A 23,609-nucleotide genomic window follows, 5' to 3' on the forward strand; every position below is an offset into this window, starting at 1 on the left:
TTTACTTCACTCTTGACTTCTGAAGTAATCATTTGTCATTCATTTGATGTCATTGAGAATGGAGCCTCAGCAGTGGTTGCTGATTTTGGGAAGAGGCAGCAGGCAGGTTTGTGTACCCATTACACAGCTCTCATATGTCAGTCACTCTGTGTCACTCTGGACATTAACTTACACCAGGTGGCCTTGGTGCCTGTGCCCCAGTTCCATAGACTCACTTGTCTTAGAGGCCATCACAACACAGCACTCCTCTGTGACTTAGACATACAATGGCTGGTGCTCGCCTCGTCCCTCCTTCATTTTGAAGAACACACTTTCCTTCTGCAAATGTGAACTTAAAGTCTTTATTATCTAGGACATTTATAGTAATGACGTTTGTCCCGAAATCTGGTATGAATTACTTATCTTGGATGCTTGTGACTAAGGCTCCACTTGGTATTCTCAGGCACACCATGATTGTCCTAACTTGCTGTAAGAACTGTCTCTCTGATCCTTTCTGACTGTTAGAGGATCACACGTGCTCAGTGATGTAACACTATTGATCCCAACTGAAATGACTTGTGGCTCCTGAGTCCATGTATCAGCAATCATTCCTGCGAGTGACTGTGTACATTTGAAGAGAAATCTATTCTTTTAGCATGATTCTGCTGTGCACCATTTGCTTCTCTGTCTGCTTTCAGAGGCTTTGTGTTCCACCTAATGACATGCAAAACTCTTGAACTTAGACTTTTTAGACTCAGTATCCCTTGTGACTAATGCAGGACTCAGCATTTGCCTCAATCAATATGTGTTAGCGAAATTAAGGCATTTCTGTCCTCACAATCTCTTGTAAAAACTTAACTGTATTGGATTTTAAAGTCACTCCTGAGAAGCCAAATTTAGGGATTACATTTTGCAGCATTGTAATTGCTACCTCCTCATGGTCAACCTGGACTCTTAGATGTCAGTTGATGAGATAATGGATAATATCTTATCAGTGATAACAATTCATGTCTCTGCATGCACTTAATTTGGTACCGGACAGCATATACCTCAGGTTTATTCTCACAAGACCTTTATATTCATACATTGCTTGCAGGGCTATCCACATGTCATAGGCATTGCGATGAATTATGGAATACCTGCTGTCCTGCAGCAAGGCCTATGGTTTCCATGGCCCTATTCACTTCATCAGGATTTGCAGTACAATATTTTTTGATTTACATATTTCATATAAAAAAAAAGTTGGACAGATTTGTATAACCATGAAATCTTATATAAGGCAGGAACGTAGGACGCATTCCAGAGAATAGTTCTCACAGTCTCCAACGCATCTCTCCCTTTTAAGCCCAAACACTAAAAAACATGTATTATTTTTATTATTGTGTGGAAAGCAAATGTCTGCTTGTTATGGAAAAGCTTTTCCCGTAAAGAAAATGACAAAGTTCAAGAACTAAACAAAATTGACAAAGTTCAGATTTATGGTGGTTTCCTCTTTGTATGAATCAGTATGTTTGCACCGTTACCATAGAAAATGAAACCATATTTACTAAGGCAGCTACTATTTAATAGGCACGTCTTCCGTCTTTAATAAACTGAGACTTCTGCAGGAAACGGCTGAGGGGATGAGAGTAGTTAAGGCGGTGTGAGATAGGAACTATTCCCTCATCTTGAAACTCCAACGTTACAGTAGTACAAAGCTTTGTACTACAAAAGAGTTATTTTAGGAGATTGATAGACATACACAGCCCAAACTGTTGTTTATTTTATAAATGGCATATTATAAGAAAAATTAGTTCCATGTGGCACGCTAAAGGGAAATTCTCTTTGTAAATAAAAATGTGACCATTGTATATATTCTGCTTGTTACCTAATGCATTTCTTTAAGTAATAGACAGGAAACAAGAGCATATGGGCAAATGTACTCCTTACTGTACGTATGGGCCAGTGTACTTCTTACTGTACATATGGGCCAGTGTACTTCTTACTGTACATATGGGCCAGTGTACCCCTTACTGTACCTATAGGCCAGTGTACCCCTTACTGTACATATGGGCCAGTGTTCCTTTTACTTGTACTTATAGGCCAGTGTACCCCTTACTGTATGTATGGGCCAGTGTACCCCTTTACTGTTCCTATAGGCCAGTCTACCCCTTACTGTACGTATGGGCCAGTGTACCCCTTTACTGTTCCTATAGGCCAGTCTAACCCTTACTGTACGTATGGGCCAGTGTACCCCTTACTGTACATATGGGCCAGTGTTCCCTTTACTTGTACTTATAGGCCAGTGTACCCCTTTTCTGTACATATGGGCCAATGTACCCCTTTACTGTACATATGGGCCAGTGTACCCCTTACTGTACCTATAGGTCAGTGTACCCCTTACTGTACATATGGGCCAGTGTTCCCTTTACTTGTACCTATAGGCCAGTGTACACCATACTGTAAGTATGGGCCAGTGTACCCCTTACTGTACATATGGGCCAGTGTACCCCTTTACTGTAAGTACAGTATGGGCCAGTGTACCCCTTTACTGTACATATGGGCCAGTCTACCCCTTACTGTACATATGGGCCAGTGTTCCCTTTACTTGTAGTTATAGGCCAGTGTACCCCTTTACTGTACGTATGTGCCAGTGTACCCCTTTACTGTACGTATGGGCCAGTGTACTCCTTTACTGTACATATGGGCCAGTGTACCCCTTTACTGTACATATGGGCCAGTGTACCCCTTACTGTACATATGGGCCAGTGTACTCCTTTACTGTACATATGGGCCAGTGTACCCCTTTACTGTACATATGGGCCAGTGTACCCCTTTACTGTACGTATGGGCCAGTATACCCCTTTACTGTACATATGGGCCAGTGTACCCCTTTACTATACGTACAGTATGGGCCAGTGTACCACTTATTGTACATATGGGCCAGTGTACCCCTTTACTGTACGTACAGTATGGGCCAGTGTACCCCTTTACTGTACGTATGGGCCAGTGTACCAATTATTGTACATATGGGCCAGTGTACCCCTTTACTGTACGTACAGTATGGGCCAGTGTACCCCTTTACTGTACGTATGGGCCAGTGTACCCCTTTATTGTTCATATGGGCCAGCATACTTCTCACTGTACATATGGGCCAGTGTACCCCTTACTGTACATACAGTATGGGCCAGTGTACCGCTTTACTTGTACCTATAGGTCAGTGTACCCCTTTACTGTACGTATGGGCCAGTGTACCCCTTTACTGTACGTATGGGCCAGTGTACCCCTTTACTGTACGTATGGGCCAGTGTACCCCTTTACAGTACGTATGGGCCAGTGTACCCCTTTACTGTACATATGGGCAAGTGTACCCCTTTACTGTACGTATGGGCCAGTGTTCCCTTTACTTGTGCGTATGGGCCAGTGTTCCCTTTACTTGTGCGTATGGGCCAGCATACTTCTCACTGTACATATGGGCCAGCATACTTCTCACTGTACATATGGGCCAGTGTACCCCTTACTGTACATACAGTATGGGCCAGTGTACCGCTTTACTTGAACCTATGGGCCAGTGTACCCCTTACTGTACGTATGGGCCAGTGTACCCCTTACTGTACGTATGGGCCAGTGTACCCCTTACTGTACGTATGGGCCAGTGTACCCCTTACTGTACGTATGGGCCAGTGTACCCCTTACTGTACATATGGGCCAGTGTTCCCTTTACTTGTACGTATGGGCCAGAGTACCCCTTACTGTACGTATGGGCCAGTGTACCCCTTACTGTACGTATGGGCCAGTGTACCCCTTACTGTACGTATGGACCAGTGTACCCCTTACTGTACGTATGGGCCAGTGTACCCCTTACTGTACGTATGGGCCAGTGTACCCCTTACTGTACGTATGGGCCAGTGTACCCCTTTTCTGTACGTATGGGCCAATGTACCCCTTTACTGTACATATGGGCCAGTGTACCCCTTACTGTACCTATAGGTCAGTGTACCCCTTACTGTACATATGGGCCAGTGTTCCCTTTACTTGTACCTATAGGCCAGTGTACCCCATACTGTAAGTATGGGCCAGTGTACCCCTTACTGTACATATGGGCCAGTGTACCCCTTTACTGTAAGTACAGTATGGGCCAGTGTACCCCTTTACTGTACGTATGGGCCAGTCTACCCCTTACTGTACATATGGGCCAGTGTTCCCTTTACTTGTAGTTATAGGCCAGTGTACCCCTTTACTGTACGTATGTGCCAGTGTACCCCTTTACTGTACGTATGGGCCAGTGTACTCCTTTACTGTACATATGGGCCAGTGTACCCCTTTACTGTACATATGGGCCAGTGTACCCCTTACTGTACATATGGGCCAGTGTACTCCTTTACTGTACATATGGGCCAGTGTACCCCTTTACTGTACATATGGGCCAGTGTACCCCTTTACTGTACATATGGGCCAGTGTACCCCTTTACTGTACGTATGGGCCAGTATACCCCTTTACTGTACATATGGGCCAGTGTACCCCTTTACTATACGTACAGTATGGGCCAGTGTACCACTTATTGTACATATGGGCTAGTGTACCCCTTTACTGTACGTACAGTATGGGCCAGTGTACCCCTTTACTGTATGTATGGGCCAGTGTACCAATTATTGTACATATGGGCCAGTGTACCCCTTTACTGTACGTACAGTATGGGCCAGTGTACCCCTTTACTGTACGTATGGGCCAGTGTACCCCTTTATTGTTCATATGGGCCAGCATACTTCTCACTGTACATATGGGCCAGTGTACCCCTTACTGTACATACAGTATGGGCCAGTGTACCCCTTTACTGTACGTATGGGCCAGTGTACCCCTTTACTGTACGTATGGGCCAGTGTACCCCTTTACTGTACGTATGGGCCAGTGTACCCCTTTACTGTACGTATGGGCCAGTGTACCCCTTTACAGTACGTATGGGCCAGTGTACCCCTTTACTGTACGTATGGGCAAGTGTACCCCTTTACTGTACGTATGGGCCAGTGTTCCCTTTACTTGTGCGTATGGGCCAGTGTTCCCTTTACTTGTGCGTATGGGCCAGCATACTTCTCACTGTACATATGGGCCAGCATACTTCTCACTGTACATATGGGCCAGTGTACCCCTTACTGTACATACAGTATGGGCCAGTGTACCGCTTTACTTGAACCTATGGGCCAGTGTACCCCTTACTGTACGTATGGGCCAGTGTACCCCTTACTGTACGTATGGGCCAGTGTACCCCTTACTGTACGTATGGGCCAGTGTACCCCTTACTGTACGTATGGGCCAGTGTACCCCTTACTGTACATATGGGCCAGTGTTCCCTTTACTTGTACGTATGGGCCAGAGTACCCCTTACTGTACGTATGGGCCAGTGTACCCCTTACTGTACGTATGGGCCAGTGTACCCCTTACTGTACGTATGGGCCAGTGTACCCCTTACTGTACGTATGGGCCAGTGTACCCCTTACTGTACGTATGGGCCAGTGCACCCCTTACTGTACGTATTGGCCAATGTTGCTGTAAGCAATCGTCAAAATATCCCCTAAAAATGCCAGCATCTCTCACAGCGACTGTTATTTTAATATAAATACAAATTCATTGAAGTTTAGATAAATATTGCAAGAACAAATGCTTTGAGGATCGCTCACCGCAACGTTGGCACCCAGAAGGTTAATAAAAAGATTAGCTTGGCAATTTTCACACCTATTTTGTCACATTTCCTTGGCACCCAAAGGGTTAAGTGACCGACGGACAGAAAAATCTTAAGGTGCCCACAGACGCATCAATTGTACTGTGCTATGCGTTTTTGACTGTACAATGGTTCTATACAATGTGCACTTGGATGCATGCGATGCGATGCGATGAACCCATGTTTGTACTGTTAATTTTCAGATGTAGTCTAAAAAGTCCGTGCAGCACGTACTTTTTTAGACATACAATATCGGGCTCCCGGGAACGCGCATCGCGTCGCACAAGCCCATAAACACCACCCGATAATTGTACATAAGATGCGTTTTGTACTTAAAAAGTACAAAACGCATTAGATAATTGAAGCGTCTGTGGGCACCTTTATTTCTGCAAAAGAAATTGCTTGCATTTGGCGAAATTCACAAACAAAAAGCCAACATAACATATATTATCACACAAACACTAAAGCGCACAAGTTACACAACGTCTTCACAGAAAATACGAAGTCTTTCGTCCTTATTTGCCTGAAGTCACTGTAATTTGTATTTTTTTACTAATATATATTTAATTAATTGTCGCAGCGGAGCACTGGGCTTTCTGTTTTATTTGTGATTTATTTACAGCCCTTTCCCGATAGGATTGCAGCAGACATTATTTATTCCTTATTATTTTAAATTGTGCATTTTGAGTTAGCTCCGATTTGTTTGAACTGCAGTAACAAAATAAAACTGTCATATATAAATACAATACAGCAGGATGCGGCCTATACACCCCAGCGCAGCTGCTGGTGATTGATTCATTATGGACTTCACGTGATATACAGCAGGATTCTGGCAATCCCTCAAGTACAAGGACAATACTGGCTGATGAGAAAGATAAAGGAAGAGAAAGATACTTATTCAATAGATACATTAATGGTCTATACCTTAAGCCCCATACACACTAAGCAATACCACAAACGATATTGCCCATTGTGGCTCTGTTTGTGATATCACTTAATGTGTATGCTCAATATCATTCTGCTCCCACGGGTTATTAGCCACCTCCCCCATCGTCAGTACATGCAGCTCCATCCTCACTGTGGGGGTTATTCAGCCAGGACTTACTCTGTGGCTGCGTTAGAAACAGACTGATCAGGGCCGGAGCTGACGTCTCACGACTTATCTTTAAAGCCTGGGGACCCCTGCAGTTTCCCCGACACTACCAGAAAACGTCTTTATCTCCATTCGGTTGACTAGTATAGATCATTATCTCCAGTATACAGATTAGGAATCTATAGTAAAGAACATACTCCTTCAAAATAAAACATTTTCATATATCAAGGCATGCTTAGACGTGTAGTTCTTCCACAGGCGCACATTGGGCCTTAATCTAGTTCACTCTTTCTGACATAATCCTTCTTAGATGGACAAAACCATGTGCACTGCAGGTGGGGCAGATGTTACTTGTGCAGAGAGAATTAGATTTGGGTGGAGTTTAACTTCAAAGCCAGTATTTACCCTGCACAGAAACAAAAGAACTCACCCAACTCTAACTCTCCCTGCACATTTTACATCTGCCCCCCCCCCCCCCCCCCCCCCTGCAGTGCACTAGAATAAGGCCAATTAGCCGTTGTCTATGTGGCAGTAGAAGTTTATATAAACAGAATGTAGAAGTGCCATTTCCCCGAGACGCCGGTGCTGGGATTACTTCTCCAGCTGTGGACAGCACACAGCCCGAACAATCTGTTTCCTCCCCAGATAACAGAAAGGTGTCTGTGCATACACACAGTGAATTACCATACGCTGCATTATGCACAAATTGTCTATCACACTGATATTTCGGCAGGTGGGCTCCGCCCTGCGGTGGATGGAGCAGATGGCAAACAGTTCATATAAGGTTGGGGCGTCAGGTGTGTGTCGGCTGGGAATCTCCCCGGGGACCCCTCAGATGTGTATACTGGTTTTACAATGATTCCCCCCACAAGTATTTAGAAACTGTGGCAATAGTGGCGTACCTGGTTAGGTGAGTAAGCCTTAAGCTGAGCACACACTATACGACACTTTTGTGTAGTGCTGTAATAGAATGCCACATTATATTGGTATTGTGATAGCATGCCACCTTTGTGTAGTACTGTGATAGGATGCCACCTTTGCGTGGGACTGTTATAAAATGCCACCTTTGTGTGGTACTGTGATAGGATGATACTTTGCATGGTACTGTGATACAATGCCATCTTTGCTTAGTATTGTGATAGAACAGAGGTTCTCAAACTGTGGGTCCCGACCATTTCTGCATGGGGGCGCGACTTCATATTCCTTACCATGAGGCTGATGACTTTTCTAATCTTAGTCAGTGATTCAAGGGGGGGGGGGGATGTAATAGGATGAGAGATTCAGAAAGTTGGAGATTCTGATAGAATTTGCCTTTTTTTTACAGTGGCAATCATTTACACTTTAAAATCAAACTGGTATTGCAGTGTAAATGATTGCCGCTTTAAAAAAAAATGGTAACTTCTTACCAAATCTCTCACTTTCGGAATCTCTCATCCTATTACATTTCACCCGGAATGTGATGACCTTCTGCAGTAACTTGCTGTGATTTTTTTTATTGTCTGATGGGGTCCCAGAGGAAAATAGTTTGAGGACCCCTGTGAAAGAATACCACCTTTGTATAGTACTGTGATAGGATGCCTCCTTTGTGTGGTACTGTGATAGGAGGCCATCTGAATTACGGCAACTGTGAGGTTTGTTGGAGGAGGGATAATGGTACGGGGCTGGTGGGGGAAGGGTAATGATACAGGGGCTGGTGGAGGAGGGATAATGGTACAGGGGGCTGGTGGAGGAGGGATGATGGTACAGGGGACTGGTGAAGGAGGGATAATGGTACTGGGACTGGTGGAGGATAATGGTACAGGGGCTGGTGGAGGATAATGGTGCGGGGGCTGGTGCAGGAGGGATAATGGTATGGGGCTGATAGGGGAAGGGTAATGGTACAGGGGGCTGGTGGAGGAGGGATAATGGCACAGGGGGCTGGTGGAGGAGGGATAATGGAACAGGGGACTGGTGAAGGAGGGATAATGGTACTGGGGCTGGTGGAGGATAATGGTACGGGGGCTGGTGGAGGAGGGATAATGGTATGGGGCTGGTAGGGGAAGGGTAATGGTACAGGGGGCTGGTGGAGGAGGGATAATGGTACAGGGGTCTGGTGGAGGAGGGATGATGGTACAGGGGACTGGTGAAGGAGGGATAATGGTACTGGGGCTGGTGGAGAATAATGATAGGGGGCTGATGGAGGAGGGATAATGGTACAGCGGGCTGGAGGAGGAGGGATAATGGTACAGGTGGCTGGTGGAGGAGGGATAATGGTACAGGTGGCTGGTGGAGGAGGGATAATGGTACGGGGGCTGGTGGAGGAAGGATAATGGGACGGGGGCTGGTGGAGGAGGGATAATGGTACAGGTGGCTGGTGGAGGAGGGATAATGGTACAGGTGGCTGGTGGAGGAGGGATAATGGTACAGGTGGCTGATGGAGGAGGGATAATGGGACGGAGGCTGGTGGAGGAGGGATAATGGTACAGGGGACTAGTGGAGGAGGGATAATGGTACAGGGGACTGGTGAAGGAGGGATAATGGTACTGGGGCTGGTGGAGGATAATGGTAGGGGGCTTGTGGAGGAGGGATAATGGTACAGCGGGCTGGAGGAGGAGGGATAATGGTACAGGTGGCTGGTGGAGGAGGGATAATGGTACAGGTGGCTGGTGGAGGAGGGATAATGGTACGGGGGCTGGTGGAGGAAGGATAATGGGACGGGGGCTGGTGGAGGAGGGATAATGGTACAGGTGGCTGGTGAAGGAGGGATAATGGTACAGGTGGCTGGTGGAGGAGGGATAATGGTACAGGTGGCTGATGGAGGAGGGATAATGGGACGGGGGCTGGTGGAGGAGGGATAATGGTACAGGGGACTGGTGGAGGAGGGATAATGGTACAGGTGGCTGGTGGAGGAGGGATAATGGTACAGGTGGCTGGTGGAGGAGGCATAATGGTACAGGTGGCTGGTGGAGGAGGGATAATGGTACAGGTGGCTGGTGGAGGAGGGATAATGGTATGGGGGCTGGTGGAGGAGGGATAATGGGACAGGGGCTGGTGGAGGAGGGATAATGTGATGAATTATGCAATGCATTATGTGATGACTCATGTGTATTATGCAATGTCACGTGATTTTTAATGTACAGTAGGAGCAAGTTTCATCTTTGCTCCTTTGGTCATGGCTAGCCATGGCTATTCTATTGTTCTCAGCTGCAATACAATACGTATTGCAGCTGAGAACAATAGAATAGCCATGGCCAAAGGAGCAAATATGAAACTTGCTCCTTCTGTAATGTATTATTTGATGTCACAAGCGATGTATAATGTAATGTATTATGAGATGTATTATGTCACGTGATGTATTATATGATGTCACGTGATGTGTTATGTGATATCACACATGTGATGTCACATGTAATGTATTATGTGAGGTCACATGCGCTGTATTATGTGAGGTCACATGCGCTGTATTATGTGATGTCACATGCGCTGTCTTATGTGATGTCAAATGCGCTGTATTATGTGATGTCACATGCTCTGTATTATGTGATGTCACATGCTCTGTATTATGTGATGTCACATGCGCTGTCTTATGTGATGTCACATGCGCTGTCTTATGTGATGTCACATGCGCTGTATTATGTGATGTCACATGCTCTGTATTATGTGATGTCACATGTAATGTATTATGTGATGTCACATGTAATGTATTATGTGATGTCACATGCGCTGTATTATGTGATGTCACATGCGCTGTATTATGTGATGTCACATGCGCTGTATTATGTGATGTCACATGCGATGTATGTGATGTCGCATGCGCTGTATTATGTGAAGTCGCATGCGCTGTATTACGTGATGTCACATGCGCTGTATTTTGTAATGTCGCATATCGCATGCGCTGTATTATGTGATGTCACATGCGCTGTATTATGTGATGTCTCATGCGCTGTATTATGTGATGTCCCCTGTAATGTATTATGTGATGTCACATGTGCTGTATTATGTGATGTCACATGTGCTGTATTATGTGAGGTCACATGTGCTGTATTATGTGATGTTACATGCGCTGCATTATGTGATATCGCATGCGCTGTATTATGTGATGTCACATGTAATGTATTATGTGATGTCACCTGTAATGTATTATGTGATGTCACATGTAATGTATTATGTGATGTCACCTGTAATGTATTATGTGATGTCACCTGTAATGTATTATGTGATGTCACCTGTAATGTATTATGTGATGTCACATGTAATGTATTATGTGATGTCACCTGTAATGTATTATGTGATGTCACCTGTAATGTATTATGTGATGCTACATGTAATGTATTATGTGATGTCACCTGTAATGTATTATGTGATGCCACATGCGCTGTATTATGTGATGTCCCCTGTAATGTATTATGTGCGGTCACATGTGCTGTATTATGTGATGTCACATGCGCTGTATTATGTGAGGTCACATGCGCTGCATTATGTGATGTTACATGCGCTGCATTATGTGATATCGCATGCGCTGTATTATGTGATGTCACCTGTAATGTATTATGTGATGTCACCTGTAATGTATTATGTGATGTCACATGTAATGTATTATGTGATGTCACCTGTAATGTATTATGTGATGTCACATGCGCTGTATTATGTGATGTCACATGCATGCTGTACTATGTCATACCCTCCAACTGTACCGATTTTGCCGGTACAGTACCGTTTTTTAACGGACTGTACCGGCTAAAAAACAAATGTACCGATGTACCGATTTTCTGCGCCGGTGGCCGCTCCTCCGACTCTGCAGGCGAATGCTCCGGTTGATTGGGCCCAGTGGGGGTTAATTTGTTGCAGTGCGGCTGTTCCCGTTCCCAGGTGTGCCTTGCGCGACAGTCAGCGTTCAAGCGTCGCACCCGTCATATACGCTGCCTGCGCGCCTGTTGAGCTGGCCCCTGCGAGTACCAGTCAGCCCCCCAATCACACTCCCTCACAGACACAGTCTTCTCCCCCCTCCCCGGATCACCCACTAGTGAGCTCGCCATAATGACAGCTTCTGCCGGGTCTGCTCTGCGACAGTGACAGTCCCCTCACATCAATCAACGGCTGGGCTCAGACTACCTGCGCTCCCATTGATCTGCCTGGCGCCGGGATTAGCACAACGGAGCAGCTCAATGGGGTACAGTACAATTTTAAATTAATGTCTATTCTCAGGTGGGGGCATGGCCATGAATATGAGTTGTTTCCACACCCCCTCTACATTTGACCACGCCCCCTATATCGGTGGGCACGCCCCCTGTACCGATTTCTGTGGCGAAAATGTTGGAGGGTATGCTATGTATTATGTGATGTTACATGTAATGTATTATGTGATGTCACCTGTAATGTATTATGTGATGTCACATGCGCTGTATTATGTGATGTCACATGCATGCTGTACTATGTGATGTCACCTGTAATGTATTATGTGATGTCACCTGTAATGTATTATGTGATGTCACATGCGCTGTATTATGTGATGTCACATGCGCTGTCATGTCGCATGCGCTGTATTAGTGTGATGTATTATTACAGGTGTGTAAAACTCAGGAGCAGCCATTCATAACAGTGACAGCTGTGAGGCGCCACATTTACTCTCGAAGATGTTATTTCTCCCCTGGTCCGTGAGCGAAATATGACAGTTGTCCCCTCAGACATAACACCCGCCCATCATTACACCTCAGTGCGCCAAAGCTCCGCCGCCACCATACCGCGCCCCCGCCGCCATCTTACCTCCGCGACCCCAGCAGAATTAGCAACCCGCCCACCACCACCGGGCCACCACAGCAAGTAGCGGGTCTCTTCCTCCCTCACGGAGCCTGACTGCGGCCGCCTGAGGCTGACTGGCCGCGGCCCTTGTGGCGGATCCCATGAGCCACCAGCGGGTAAGTGGTTTATATTCCTGCATCATTATTATACAGAAGTGTTCCTCAGGCGTGAGGGCGCCGCCATGTTACCTCCAGTGTGTACTATGGCCCTACTATGGCTATGTACGTGTGTAATGCACTGTGTATACCTCCAGCCACCACCTTATACAGAGGTACATGGAAACTTTATCTATCTATCTATCTATCTATCTATCTATCTATCTATCTATCTATCTATCTATCTATCTATCTATGGGACGTACTGAAAGGAATGACAGTCTGGTCTGCTGAAATGGAATATTGACTATAATGAGAGATAGATAACAATATATATATATATATATATATATATATATATATATATATATATATATATATATATATATATATATATATATATATGGAGCAGGAGTCCGGCACACACAACAGCGACGTAGCGCTTCACAAGGTAATACTTTGCCCGGTGCCCTCACTATGATAGTGAATAGCTTCAGTGTGGAAGTGCGGCACTCGAGGCATTGGCAAAGAAGATGCAGTACAACGGATCATTTAACCTGATCCGTTGTACTGCATCTTCTTTGCCAATGCAGTAGCGTTGTTTGTTCTGCACTCTGGAGGAAAGGACAACTTGCCGGGGTGCCTTCAGAAGCATTAATGATACTGACACCATACCTCCTGGTCTGGCTAGGTTTAAATTTCTTTTTTTCACTATTGGAGTCCGTGGAGTGCCGCTTTTTCCTTCCTGGACCTAGCCAGACCAGGAGGTATTGTGTCAGTATATATATATATATATATATATATATATATATATATATATATATATATATATATATAGTATCTATTTATTTATTCTATCTCTATCTATCTATAATATTGTAGTAATAGTAATAATTATATTAATTTCAGGTGGCACTCCTTGGACTGTTCATTTGTATTGAAAGTGCAATAAATAAATGGCCGCCGTAAAGTGTGGTTGCGCCATTACACGGCATACATGGCTTTTCTTCAGGACATGTGGTAAAAATAAAGGTGCTACAGAGGTACAGTGACGGGAGGTATTCAGACCTGATTGCTGCTCTGCTAAAGTGCAGATCCCTGCACTCAGATATACCCATGGTTGCCTACCTGACCGTCTCCATGAGGGAGACAATGCTCTGTTCCTGGGCTTCCCTGGTAATGTAGGATTGCCATCACCTGTGGGGAGCTAGGTAACTGATAAGAAAGGTGTCACCACAGGTGCTGGCAATCCTACATTACCAGGGAAGTCCAGGAACAGAGCATTGTGTCCTCCTGGAGAGGGGCATGCTGGGAGGTATAGATAATGTAGGATTGCCATCACCTGTGGGGAGCTAGGTAACTGATAAGAAAGGTGTCACCACAGGTGCTGGCAATCCTACATTACCAGGGAAGTCCAGGAACAGAGCATTGTGTCCTCCTGGAGAGGGGCATGCTGGGAGGTATGGATAATGTATGATTGGCAGCACCTGTGGGGAGCTAGGTAACTGATAAGAGAGGTGTCACCACAGGGTGCTGGCAATCATACATTACCAGGGAAGCCCAGGAGCAGAGCATTGTATCCTCCTGGAGAGGGGCATGCTGGGAGGTATGGATAATGTATGATTGCCAGCACCTGTGGGGAGCTAGGTAACTGATAAGAAAGGTGTCACCACAGGTGCTGGCAATCCTACATTACCAGGGAAGTCCAGGAACAGAGCATTGTGTCCTCCTGGAGTGGGGCATGCTGTTAGGTATAGATAATGTAGGATTGCCAGCACCTGTGGGGAGCTAGGTAACTGATAAGAAAGGTGTCACCACAGGTTCTGGCAATCCTACATTCCCAGGGAAGCCCAGGAACAGAGCATTGTATCCTCCTGGAGAGGGGCATGCTGGGAGGTATGGATAATGTATGATTGCCAGCACCTGTGGGGAGCTAGGTAACTGATAAGAAAGGTGTCACCACAGGTGATGGCAATCATACATTACCAGGGAAGTCCAGGAGCAGAGCATTGTGTCCTCCTGGAGAGGGGCATGCTGGGAGGTATGGATAATGTATGATTGCCAGCACCTGTGGGGAGCTGGGTAACTGATAAGAAAGGTGTCACCACAGGTGCTGGCAATCCTACATTACCAGGGAAGCCCAGGAACAGAGCATTGTGTCCTCCTGGAGAGGGGCATGCTGGGAGGTATGGAAAATGTAGGATTGCCAGCACCTGTGGGGACCTAGGTAACTGATAAGAAAGGTGTCACCACAGGTGCTGGCAATCATACATTACAGGGAAGCCCAGGTACAGAGCACTGTAGCAGCCCATACACGCTGCTTTGTGGGCGTGCTTTCTGTGCTGTACTAGCACGGATCACATTGCATTGCATGTGCATCCGTTGTGCATGCAATGCGATGCAATGTAATGAAACCTAAGTACAAAAAGTATGTGCAAGCACATACTTTTTGTACTGTGCGATGAGGTGCCGCGGGAGCGCGCACCTCAAAACAATGAATGCACAGCCCGGCATCGGGCAGTGTATGGGCTGCTTAAGTCCTCCTGGAGAGGGGCATGCTGGGAGGTATGGATAATGTAGGATTGCCAGCACCTGTGGGGAGCTAGGTAACTGATAAGAAAGATGTCGCCACAGGTGCTGGCAATCATACATTACCAGGGAAGCCCAGGAACAGAGCATTGTGTCCTCCTGGAGAGGGGCATGCTAGGAGGTATGGATAATGTAGGCTTGCCAGCACCTGTGGGGAGCTAGGTAACTGATAAGAAAGGTGTCACCACAGGTGCTGGCAATCATACATTACCAGGGAAGCCCAGGAGCAGAGCATTGTGTCCTCCTGGAGAGGTGCATGCTGGGAGGTATGGATTATGTATGATTTCCAGCACCTGTGGGGATCTAGGTAACTGATAAGAAAGGTGTCACCACAGGTGATGGCAATCCTACATTACCAGGAAAGTCCAGGAACGGAGCATTGTGTCCCTCATGGAGATGGTCAGGTAGGCAACCATGGGTATACACCGCCCTCCCGGCCGCCACAGTGATATCCCGCCCTGTGCCCATCACAGTGATATCCCACCCTGTGCACCCTGTGCCCGCCACAGTGATAAACCGCCCTGTGCTGCCACAATGATATCCCGCCCTGTACACCCTGTGCCCGCCACAGTGATATCCCGCCCTGTACACCCTGTGCCCGCCACAGTGATATCCCGCCCTGTGCCCGCCACAGTGATATCCCGCCCTGTGCCCGCCACAGTGATATCCCGCCCTGTGCCCACCACAGTGATATCCCGCCCTGTGCCCGCCACAGTGTTATCTCGCCCTGTACACCCTGTGCCTGCCACAGTGATATCCCACCCTGTTCCCGCCACAGTGATATCCCACCCTGTGCCCGCCACAAGGATATCCCACCCTGTGCACCCTGTGTCCGCCACAGTGATATCCCACCCTGTGTCCGCCACAAGGATATCCCACCCTGTTCCCGCCACAGTGATATCCTACCCTGTGTCCGCCACAGTGTTATCTCGCCCTGTACACCCTGTGCCTGCCACAGTGATATCCCACCCTGTTCCCGCCACAGTGATATCCCACCCTGTTCCCGCCACAGTGATATCCCACCCTGTGCCCGCCACAAGGATATCCCACCCTGTGCCCGCCACAATGATATCCCACCCTGTACACCCTGTGCCTTCCACAGTGATAGCCCACCCTGTGCCCGCCACAGTGATATCCCGCCCTGTGCACCCTGTGCCCGCCACAGTGATATCCCGCCCTGTGCACCCAGTGAATTGCTGAGCACGGCTTGTGAAAATGAGCTGGATCGGTGATTATTAGCAAATCCATTCGGAAACTGCTCACAATCTAATGCGAGAGGACAAGTCGCACAAGTGGCCAGCTTAAGAGGGAGTGGAGTGATTGGGGGGCTGTATATTTCTCTGGTTGGTTTGGGAGCCAGCAATAGGGGGTACACCGGTGTGATTTTGCTTGCGATCCGATCACGTTTCGATTGAATCGGGATCAAATGGAATGGTATACAATATGCATTAAATTTGGCTATTTAGCACAGATCTGTACTACTGTATATAGTCTTGCCTGACAACTATTTTTCTATTAGATTTACACAACACGGGAGTGAGAATTAAGATCGAATCTTCATCGAATGTAGAAAAATAATTTGATGCGCATTCCATTTTCGATTCTATAAGCAAAATCTAATAGAAAAATAGTGCATATCTCACCGTGTGTATCCTCTATAAGTCAGTTTTCAGAGGGGAAGGCCGGCGGGTTGCAGTGGGAAATACGCGCATGGAAGTGAGTTTTAATAACATCCATAGAAAGGGTCTCATAATAGAGATGAGAGGGGTACTTATGTATCAGCAGGGCGCCCATGCATCGCATGCGTTTTTAGCCTTCATGCGATGCGATGCGAATTTCCTATGTAATTTATTCACTGCTTTCTACCCTCGCATGCGATTTTATAGGGTGCAATGCCATTTACTTTACTATACATTTCTATGAGATGCAATGAGATTTAGGCACCCCCCACTATCCACGGCACCCCGAAGCGTGGCGAGCGGCGGCGGAACGCGTCCTCCCGACATTTTCATCCCCCCACTATCCACGTCGGCGTGGGGCTGACTCTATATAGTGTGGTGAGCGCAGCGAGCCACCGAGCCCGAAGCGTGGCGAGCACAGCGTGCACCGCAACGGGACGCGGAATACTTATAACGTAATCTGCGTCCCCTCGCGGGGCGCGCTGCGCTCACCACGCTTCGGGCTTGGTGGCTCACTGCGCTCACCACAGTACACTATATAAGATCCACTCCACGCCAACGTGGATAGTGGTGGTATGAAAAGTTCGGGAGGATGCGTTCCGCCACCCCAAAGCATGGTGAGCCCTGCGAGTGTGTGTGTGGGGGGTGTGTGCCTAAATCTCATTGTATGTCATAGAAGTGTATAGTAAAGTAAATGGCATCGCACCCTATAAAATCACATGCGATCGCATGCGATTTTGCGTGCGGTGCGATCGCATGCGATTTTGCGTGCGGTGCGATCACATGCAATTTTGTGTGCGATGCGATCGGATCGCAACGCCCGAGGGTAGAAAGCGGTAAGTAAATTACATAGTATGCGATCGCATCGCACGCAAAAAAAAATTGATTTTCCTACAGTGCCGTACGTATGCAAATAGGGCGCCCTGCTAATACATAAGTACCATGAGAGGTTTGGTCATTTCAACCTGATGAGATGGAGAAGAGACAGAGGCAAAGAACAGACACTTGTAGGATACAACAGGTGGAGATGACAGGGGAGTTGTCAGGACGCGGTGTCTATCCTTCATCAGAACATCACCACTGGTTACTTGTCAGAAACCATTTTGAACTTCTGTTTTCAGGATACATATTGACAGTGACAACTGTATTACTGCCATAATTACCCTGATTAGACTGTAATGACCACAGTTCCTTTGTTACTTGTCCCTTATAATTTATCTTTTATTCAAGTTGCATTTTTTTTATCATTTGACAATTTTGGTTCTTACATTTTATCCTAAATTGCTCACAGAATATGATCTAGTTATGTTGGTGAGCAGTGAAGGAGGCGCCTGGTTATTTGGTCTTGGCGCCTGTCCAATCAGGTGTTGGCACCAAGCGTTTTGAGCATTATGCCATATTCAGAGTCCTTTCAGTTCTAGTGGGTGGGATGCGTTTCTGCGGATAGTACCGGCAATTCTAATAATTAAAGCATTGCTCAACCTTGCTTGTAGCCCCTATGAGGTGCAAGCAGAAATGGGTGCCTATCGTTACCTAAACATCACCATTTCTTCGGCCCCTAGGTGTAAAATCCTGTGCGCTGGCGAGATGGTGTTGTGTTGATGTGAGGGTGCTTAAACCTCAGTGTCACCACAAAAATGAGGACGAGCCACCTAGGAATGGGCAGTGACAAAATGGATGCTGCCTCAGTTGCAAACTGATAACGCCCCAAAATGACTTCTCCATCGTTGTTGTGTGTTATAGGATCACTTTTATTATGTTGGTTTAAGTAATGGTGTCTTTTCTTCCTCAGTAAATGCACTGGATTGTGAAATCCTTCACTCTGTAGATTATCTATGGCAGATTGCAGACTTAGTACTCCCAAGTATTCCACCTAACAGGTACGTGCTAAGGTGTAACCAGTGTCCGAGCCTTTCTCCGCAGGCTGGCTGCGCGCTTATGTAACAGAACAGAACTTCCCGTTACTGCCTAAGACAAAGTAATTAGAACATAAGTGAATTCCACAGAGTTCAGAAATACAGTAGCTGAGTTCTTGAAAACATGTTATTATTAATTAAAGATTGAGAATGCGGGAGAGGGAAAAACTGACTGCTCGGCTTTTTCTTGTGTTTCCGAGTAGTTTCTTTCCTGTGTCTGTTCATGCTAAATTTTTCAGTGTTTTTAACATCAGACTGATGTTACGTATAATTACTAACTTTGCACCAAAATTATATTTGACATGGCTTGTAAGGGAAATTAGAGCATTTGCAGAGAGTGCAAATCCACCTGGGAAGAGGAGCCGGGCTGACGAGACAGTGCAGAGTGAAAGTAATTTGAATATTACATGTGCCCTCCTGAAATTGCCAAAATCATTTAAATTGCTAGAATGGATATTTTCTCTAATTAAACGTGTGTATTGGAGGGTTCATAATAGTGTTTTATGGAAGGCGGAGGAGCCATTTTATTCTCTAAATGAATCTATAGATGGCTTCATTCCACAAGGGTCACTAGACCTAATTAAAGAAAACCGTTCAAAGGTCTTGCGCTGGGTTGTTTATAAGCATACGTTATATTTATTGGCCTTGTCCCTGTCTCGCGCATTGCTGTCAGCTGACATCAGAGGTGCTGAATATGAGGTTACGTTCTCGCTGCGGGTGGGGTGCTCTGGAAACCACTGCAGATACGTTGGGTAAAGTGTGTCCCGACAGTATGGTATGCATGATCCACTGAGCGGAGTGACGGGTGATGGCTGGATCTCACATAATGATTGTCTTTGATGGAGGCGTGCCTGGCACATACGCAAGTGCTGGGCTTCCCCTAAGCTCTATGTTCGATGTAAATAGATGGCATGCACATGCGGCACAGGCAGGCTGTTTTAGCAGGGTGCATTTTTCCCTTTAAAATTCCGGCAACACTATATGCCAGCATCGGACAAAGAAGGGGAATGTGGAATACCCCACATCCCGTCAGCTATCTAACCAGTGCCGCATGGGGATAATCACCTGTACCTCACCCTTGAGTAAAGTCTGTGGCAGATGGAGTAAGGGAGGAAACAGCTGAGTCCTCTTCCCTTGGATCCTGACTGAGGATGGAGGAGGCATGGTGGTGGTGTGGTAAGTCAGGACATTGGGCCTCATTACTACTGATGTGTGCAGAGTCCTTCCCTTGGATCCTGACTGAGGATGGAGGAGGCATGGTGGTGGTTTGGTAAGTCAGGACATTGGCCAGATTACTACTGATGTGTACAGAGTCCTTCCCTTGGATCCTGACTGAGGACAGAGGAGGCATGGTGGTGGTTTGGTAAATCAGGACATTGGCCAGATTACTACTGATGCGGCAGAGTCCTTCCCTTCGATCCTGACTGAGGATGGAGGAGGCATGGTGGTGGTTTGGTAAGTCAGGACATTGGCCAGATTACTACTGATGTGTACAGAGTCCTTCTCTTCGATCCTGACTGAGGACAGAGGAGGCATGGTGGTGGTGTGGTAAATCAGGACATTGGGCCAGATTACAACTGATGCTGGCAGAGTTCTTCCCTTGGATCCTGACTGAGGACGGAGGAGGCATGGTGGTGGTGTGGTAAATCTGGACATTGGGCCAGATTACAACTGATGCTGGCAGAGTTCTTCCCTTGGATCCTGACTGAGGACGGAGAAGGCATGGTGGTGGTGTGGTAAGTCAGGACATTAGGACAGATTACTACTGATGCGGCAGAGTCCTTCCCTTGGATCCTGACTGAGGATGGGGGAGGCCTGGTAGTGGTGTGGTAAATCAGGACATTAGGCCAGATTACTATGGATGCGGCAGAGTCCTTCCCTTGGATCCTGACTGAGGATGGAGAAGGCATGGTGGTGGTGTGGTAAATCAGAACATTAGGCCAGATTACTACTGATGCGGCAGAGTCCTTCCCTTGGATCCTGACTGAGGACAGAGGAGGCATTGTTGTGGTGTGGTAAATCAGGACATTGAGCCATATTGATGCGGGCAGAGTCCTTCCCTTGGATCCTGACTGAGGACAGAGGAGGCATGGTGGTGGTGTGGTAAGTCAGGACATTGGGCCACATTACTACTGATGCGGGCAGAGCTCTTCCCTTGGATCCTGACTGAGGACAGAGGAGGCATGGTGGTGGTGTGGTAAGTCAGGACATTAAGCCATATTGATGCGGGCAGAGTCCTTCCCTTGGATCCTGACTGAGGACAGAGGAGGCATGGTGGTGGTGTGGTAAATCAGGACATTGGGCCAGATTACTACTGATGCGGGCAGAGCGCTTCCCTTCGATCCTGACTGAGGACAGAGGAGGCATGGTGGTGGTGTGCTATACCCCATGCTTAAGATAGTAGAAACCTCTCCCTTGGGTTGGAGTTTGAATGTCACGAGGCGCCTGGTCATGCGCCGATTTGGGTGGCTCGGACGTCTGTGCCCGGCTCCGGTCATTACAGGCCATCCTGATTCTTGCAGCACGTCTCTGTCCCCTGCTGCAGTGTAGACGTGACCTGGCTTCACGCACATATCTGGCTCCAGTTATTCTGTCCTGACAGTTTGCCTTTTACTATACCAGGGACTTTATTCACTGGATCCAACCCGGCTTCAGTAACAACATCTTGCTTCTCTGGTCCAGCCTCAATACCCACTACCAGCTCCACTGGGTCCAGCCCAGTTCAGTACCAGCATCTTGCTTCACTGGGCCCAGCCTCAATACCCACTACCAGCTCTACTGGGTCTAGCCCAATTCATTGCCAGCTACGTGCTTCATGGGGTCCAGTCCAGACTCAATACCAGTGTGTTGCTTCACTGGGTCCAGGCCAGGCTCAATACCCGCTGCCAGCTCCACTGGGGTCAACCCAGTTCAGTACCTGCTACCTGCTTTATTGGGTCCAGGCCAGCCTCAGTACCAGTGCCTTGTTTCACTGGGTCCAGCCTAGCCTCAGTACCTGCTGCAAGCTCCACTGGGTCCAGCCCAGTTCGGAACCAGCTACCTGCTCCGTTAGGTCCAGTCACAGTCCTAACAACTGTATCATCAGGGTGTAGCTTTAGCATCATACCTATTCAGAAACATTTGTTGCTATTTTAACATCCTGTCCATTGACGCATGAGAAAGACACATACATCCACCTAGGGTTCTGCACTCCGCTACAGCCTTTACGGAACACTCCATCCCCCCAGCCAGTCCAGTTTCCACTTCCGTGACAACCTGGAGAGTCCTGTTCTGTATCCTTGGAGTCTCAATGGCTCCTTGGTGACCTGAAGCAGTCCAGTGGGCATTTCCTTCTCCGATGCCCACACAGACCTAGTTACACCCCCAGAGTGAGCATATTACCTGGGACAGCCATATTAATGGTAGAAGCATCTATCTGTAGCTCCTGGGTTAAGTGCACTGTGCTATTTCTCTTCCTGGGTTGCACCTGGCACTTACCCTGGGAATTGCACCTTTCTGTGTCTAATTCCTGGACCTTCGACGCAGGATTCTGGCTAATTGCCAGGTACAATGCTGTGACTGCACGTGGTAAGCCCCTAGTTACTGCATATATATGCTTGTACTCTCAGGAGGGTGCGACCAGAAATCTTCCCCGTCGCGGGTTTACAATGCGGCCAACTGTACACAACCAATGAGAATCTACATCCCTGCAAAGAGAATTGAATTCCCCTCAAAGGGGAATTAAGAGACCAATGAATGGTTTCACCACCATATAGAAACCATTTGGGGCACTTTCCTTATCAGGGGAAATCCCTGCTTCTGTCTGTCTGTCGCTTACTACGTATATCCTTTGCACTGTAAGGAGCTTTGTTACCAGTAGAACGGCTGAGATAAACTTTCCGACCCAGCTTTGACTTTCCAGGGACTCGTCTCAGATTAGCTCCCCGGCATAGGAAACCCTAATGATAAACAAAAGTCCTTTCATTTGAGAAGATGGATGTGACATAATGCAGAATAAAACAATAAATGGAAGGGGACATGGCTGATCTATCAGTCCCCCAGGAGACCTCCTGCCAGATGGCTCGCTCTTTGCCACTCCAACTCATGTATTTCTTGGTAAATTGTGTTCAGAGCTCATGGTTTTTCATTCAATTAAGCTGTTTGATCAAGCCATTGTGTGAGCTCCACATATGGTCATCTGCTCATTAACCCTTTGAATATTATGCATGAGTAGCGCTCATCCATAGTCCATTGACTCCAGAGAAAGCCATGATGAACATGTTCTTCCCGTTAATTACTCTTCGTGCTACCAGCATATAAAGGGCTATAGAACGTTTCCTGCAGGGAACGGTTTCGCTGTAACGCCGGCACTGACAGTTCTCCCTCTCCCCACAATAAGATAATACATTGTACTTCAGATTATACACTCTGTCCTGATCTGGTGAGCTCTATGGTGCTTTTCACACTTCTGCATATAGGGTCAAACCCATGATCGGGGTATCTACTATCTTGTGTGGCCTGCATACGTTGTTTCAGCTGTCATCCTGATAGTAGAACGACAGATTCACCAATATGTCGACAGTGTCATCAAGTTTACATGTAATTGGTCAACAGTGACTTAGGTTCAAAGGGAAGGGTTGACATTTAAATGATCAACACAAATAATGTCGACATATGTTACCTCAAACCATATTTGATCCTTATTTCTTTGTAAGGATATCAATATGCCTATCCCAAGCATGTTTACATTGTACTACTGTATTTACCACCTCTGATGGGAGGCTATTCCACTTATCTACTACTCT

General features: G+C 46.9%; 1 long non-coding RNA gene across 1 annotated transcript in view; it reads left to right on the forward strand.

Annotated features, from left to right (window-relative positions):
* Positions 1 to 12,461: 12,461 nt before the first annotated feature.
* The window catches only part of LOC146042200 (uncharacterized), a 122,028-nt gene continuing 110,880 nt past the window's right edge, over positions 12,462 to 23,609 (forward strand). The window contains exons 1-2 of the long non-coding RNA XR_014463783.1: positions 12,462 to 12,662; positions 18,702 to 18,789. This is a non-coding gene — a long non-coding RNA (uncharacterized LOC146042200). The remainder of the gene's footprint in view (positions 12,663 to 18,701; positions 18,790 to 23,609) is intronic.

Source organism: Crinia signifera, chromosome 19 (genome assembly GCF_055691185.1).
Source record: "Crinia signifera chromosome 19, ASM5569118v1, whole genome shotgun sequence".
NCBI lineage: Eukaryota > Metazoa > Chordata > Amphibia > Anura > Myobatrachidae > Crinia > Crinia signifera.